This window comes from Phyllopteryx taeniolatus, chromosome 5 (assembly GCF_024500385.1).
Source record: "Phyllopteryx taeniolatus isolate TA_2022b chromosome 5, UOR_Ptae_1.2, whole genome shotgun sequence".
NCBI classification, from domain to species: Eukaryota; Metazoa; Chordata; class Actinopteri; order Syngnathiformes; family Syngnathidae; genus Phyllopteryx; species Phyllopteryx taeniolatus.
Window position 1 is genome coordinate 32,908,181 of NC_084506.1, and position 5,536 is coordinate 32,913,716.

Genomic DNA, 5,536 nt, shown 5'->3' on the forward strand with positions numbered 1-5,536 from the left:
AATTTCTGCAGTTGTATGAGTCGGTGATTTGCAGATTCACCCTGCTGAACATTTTTGAGACGAAGAGAGAGACATATTTTATCCACCGGCCTCACAGATAAGTCTTCCACAAACAATAATCCTCATCTGTTTGTAGTCACATGCACAATTACACCAAAGATGGATGAGTGCCGTGTCTCTGTGAATCTCTTGGCTGCAGATCGCTGTGATATAGTCCGAGTGTCGGTAACATAAACCCATCTACATTATTTGAAGAAGAGTAGTAAGGCCCCCAATGGAAGCACACAAGGACATGCCAGATGTGAACATAATCTAGATTAAAATTAGGATTATGGGACCCATAGCCGAACTCTAACCCGCGGTTTTAAATGTGATGTACGAGATATCGTTTTTCTCTCCAAAGAATCCCAGCGATTGGTTTCTTATGACCATATGGTGTCCCATTTCATTTCAGTGGGATTTATGCTTAAATGGACCCTGTAGGGTGAGAACGTCGGTCATCCGGGAGGGGCTCAGAGTAGAGCCGCTGCACCTCCGCATTGAGAGGAGCCAGATGAGGTGGCTCGGGCATCTGTTTAGGACGCCTCCTTGGTCCCGCCGGGAGGAGAGCCCGGGGACGACCCAGGATACGCTGGAGAGACGACGTCTCTCGGCTTGCCTGGGAACGCCTCGGGATCCCCCCGGAAGAGCTGGAGGAAGTGGCTGGGGAGAGGGAAGTCTGGGCTTCCCTGCTGAAGCTACTGCCCCCGCGACCCGACCTCGGATAAGCGGAAGAAAATGGATGGATGGATGGACCCTGTAGCAACATATGGTTAGGAGTATATCTATTTGAATTAGGTCGTCCCGTTTTATACGAGTAGGCGTGAGAAATTAAACAGGATGTAAAACTGTTATCAATCTGGATTAAAAAATACCTGAAGACACACAGGTCGTGTAAGGGCTCAGTGAAAAGCGCTGAGATCAGGGCAGGTCATACAGCATGCTTGACATCGACCATGTACCTAAATGTCAGGGGATCCTCCCCAGCAACTGCCCAAACCAACAAACAATCCAACCTGGGCAATACCGATTCATCAAACCTCTTCTCGATGTTACTTGGGTTACCAGTCAGGTGCCCTAGCGGACACAAAAATGGTATAGGTACACTGTATGCAGTCACAAAATTTGCTTTGGAACTTCCTTCGTATTCTGTCGAGTGTCTTTCGACTCCACAGGACTATTCAAGGGGTGTCCTAACGTTTTCGTCATGAATGTGCTATGTTCTCAAAACAGACCTTGACACAGAGCAGATAGTGAGGGAAAAAATGTTTGCCTCTAAAAATGAAATAATGTTATCATTTTTATTCATGAGGCATTATAACGAGAAATGTTACTATTTTAGTTATAAATAGTTTCTTTGAGAAAAGCTCTATATGAAACCAATATATTATTAGTAGTAGTTGTAGTCATAGCAGTTGTCATGTGTGTCACTCCCATGGCGGATGTGTGTGTCGCAGGATATGATATATATATATATATATATATATATATACCCCAATTCTAATGAAATTGGTAATTATGTAAAACAATAAAAACAGAATACAATGATTTGCAAATTCTTTTCAACCTATATTCAAATGTTACATCACCTTTACTTATAACAACTCTCAATAAGCATCTGGTAACTGAGGGCACTAATTGTTGAAGCTTTGTAGGTGGATGTTTTTCCAATTCTTCAGTTCAGTCACTTCAGTCTGGGGCTTCCGTTGTCGTATTTTGCGCCACACATTTTCAATGGGAAACAGGTCTGGACGACCAGCAGGCCAGTCTAGCACTCTCTTACTATGGAGCCACGCTGTTGTAACATGTGCAGAACGTGACAGCATTGTCTTGCTGAAATAAGCAGGGACGTCCGTGAAAAAGACGTTGCTTGGATGGCAGCATATGTTGCTCCAAAATGGTATGTACCTTTCAGTGATGTGCGCTGAGGTTGATGATTGGTGAGGCACTGACTACGTGTCACGTGATGTCTGGACCTCTATGAAGCTCAGATCAACACCACCACATGCTGTTTGTGGCACCGTACATACCAGATTCCACTGTGCACTTTGAGTGGCTTTTCTGGTCGATAAGGAAGACTAAATGTCACACACTTTCATTAAATATATTAGACAGTCTGTTAAACGTCAGTAAGTGCAGTACATGTGTGATAAAACGTATATTATTGGCGATGTAATGAGGGAACACCAATGTCTCTTGTGTGAAGCCATGGACCAATCACAGCCTGCCTGAATGGATGTGTGCGTGGTCTCTTGAAGCATCATGCGAGCGATGACTCAACGTGGCTCGTGGCTGTGCTTCCTATGCATTTAACAGGAAATATGAAGATTCTGCTATTTTAAGGATGAAATCATTGAAATGATTGGATTGAAAAAGAAAGTCAATGTAAAGCACGGACCATAGAACCAAAATGGAACAATTTAATGTCATCATAAGGTTTTTTTCACTATTCACATGCAGTGGAAAGGAAAGACCACCAGGGCGCAGTGAGGCTCTGCCTCACTTGCCTACCCTGACCGCACGTCACTGGTACCTTTCAGCATTAATGGTGCCTTCACAGATGTGCAAGTTACCCATGCCATGGGCACTAACACACCCAACAACTTTCATTTGTTTGAACATGAACTATCTTGTCTTTGGAATTCATTTGATTGAATATAGGATTAAATGGATTTGCAAATCATTTTATTCTTTTTGCGGCACGGTGGACGACTGGTTAACACATCTGCCACCCAGGTTCAAATCCGGCCTCGCCTGTGTGGAGTTTGCATGTTCTCCCTGTGCCTGTGTGGTTTTTCTCCGGGTACTCCACTTTCCTCCCACACCCCAAAAACATGCATGGGAGGTTAATTGAAGACTCTAAAGTGCCCGTAGGTGTGAATGTGGGTGCGAATGGTTGCTTGTCTATACGTGCCCTGCAATTAGATGGCGACCAGTCCAGGGTGTACCCCCCCCCCCCCCCCCCCCGGCTCCCAGCCCGAAGTCAGCTGGGATAGGCAGCAGCACACCCACAATCCTAGTGAGGATAAACAATACGGAAAATGGATGGATGCGTTCGGTTTTTATTTACTTTTTGCAAAACATCCCAACTTCATTGGAACTTGAATTCTTATGCATATTCAACCATATTATGGTGTAGATTTGTCACAGGAACCAGCTGGCACCTTTAATTCTTAATCGGGAGGTCACGAGGAATGGTCTGCAGGTTTATATGGTTCACTGATGGGTTAGAGGCCTGCCAGTCCTGTACCTGCAGACCTGCTGCCCCACTAGAGACAAGACAACAGGTGCTGTACTGCACGTACTTTAAACCTTGGCAGCCTCTTGGTGTCAACTGACAGGACTCCCTTTGTCTCTCCTCCAGTAGACCTCATGACCTTCTTGGAGAGCAGATGTTAAGACCACTTGACCATAGCCCTGATGGGTACATGGATATTGATTTCATGCAGAGAGCAAGAGGTCCAGTTTGTTCTCAGGTTGCCAGACGAGCCTGCCAACAGCCAGAAAACTTCGATGAGTTGCACCAGATCTTTCACAGTACACTAAACTCATTTTACCCCAAACCCTAAACCAATATTTAATGGGTGCTTGCTCTTCAAGTATTGTTTTCAAGTATTGTTTTGATGGCCCCTAACATCACATATTTCAGCAGTTCAGGGTGTACCCCGCCTCCTGCCCGACTGTTGCTGGAATAGGCTCCAGCACGCCCGCGACCCTCGTGAGGAGAAGCGGCTCAGAAAATGGATGGATGGATGGATGGATGGTTCTGGATTTCCTCCTCGTGGATTCATGATTTGTCCTAAATTTAATCTTTCATTTAACTCGAGACTTTTTCTTTGCTAACTCAATTGCCACAATTATTATTATTATATATATATATATATATATATATATATATACACATATATATGTATATATATATATATATATACATATATATATATATATATATCCATATAGTCCAAAAATCCAGCAACACAGTCCAACAATAGAATCTAAATGATATTCACTCCCCAACAACTTTAAATGAGCATCTCACAAACACTACTTTTGTGACGCAGTCATAAATTTCTTGCATATGGCCGTCATTTATAGCGATGCAACTGTAAAATTAGATTTAACTTGCAAATGTGTGTTGCCTCGGTGCAAGTCTGCAGACAGACCAGATGGATTATCTGTCATGTGCTTTTCTGTCATCTGTTTTCTTTTTTCAGTATAGTACTTCGCAGTAAAAAAAAAAAAAAAAGCTAAAAACATCTCCAACACATTTCTGATTGCACACTTGACCTTACAATAAACAAATTATGCGTAATACATCCTATTTTTTTACGTCTAAACTCCAGAAGTGCATTACCACTTTCATTATATACGTACACTGTATGCATATACCATTATGACCAATAAGTCAAGCAGATACGTATCATGGGTTAGTCTGAGCCAGAGATTTGCACTTGACTATTGGACGATGAATCACGGCTCGATCATGATTTTATTCAGAAGCTTCACAGGTCACCTTGATCCCGCTGTTCAGATGCACACATCTTTGCTCGCCAGCCTCCCCTATAGTTGAGAGTGTGATTGGAAGAGCAGACAATGGTAAATATGCAATTCACAATCATGACAGAGCATCAGCAGAGAATTTGGCTAACCAGCAATGCCACACATCAATCAAGCTAATATTACCTTCCATGCCTCGTGTTTGTTTTTTAATCTCTTCATCGTATTATTTGTAAAAGGTCAGAAAAAGAAGGACCCTTGCTCATAACCAAAGAATTTCTGCTTTCATAATTTGCTCTCTGCAGATTATGTCACTGTAATCACACACCACATGACATCTGACATCTGATAAGAAATAAGATCCAATTAAACCAAGCAGCCTATCAGGAGGAAATCTTCCCCCCCCCCCCCCCCCCCCCCCACACACACACACACACACACACAGGCCATATTCCCCCATCGACTAGATCAAAAGCACACAGTAACAAATTTAAATTGTAATCTGATCAATCGGTCTAAAGTGAACCCTGAAGGAACATCAGCCTCTAAAGGAGACTCAAGAAATGGAAATGGGATGACAATCTGTGCCACAATCTGACAAGCACTGTGTGGACATGGGAAGCAATTTAGAGAGATTCGAATGTTTGTACTGTAACTCGAAAATCATTTTTCATAGTCAAGTGGATTTCTCGAAAGCCAAAGAGACCCACTGTTCACTTGCTATTTACAAACTAAATACAACTCTGATTTGTTTGAGCAACCCTATCAGTCTGCAGGAAAATGAGCTCCTCCAAGGAGTTGCATTGAAAATAGGATGACTCCTCCAACTTTAACTCGGAGCAATGCAACGTACTCTGGGCCAAAGAGGAAAAGAACCATCCGGACTGTTATGGACGCAAAGTTCAAAAGCCGGCATCTGTGATGGTATGGGGCTGTGTTAGTGCCAATGGCACGGGTAACGTACACATCTGTGAAGGCACCATTCATGCTGAAAGCTACA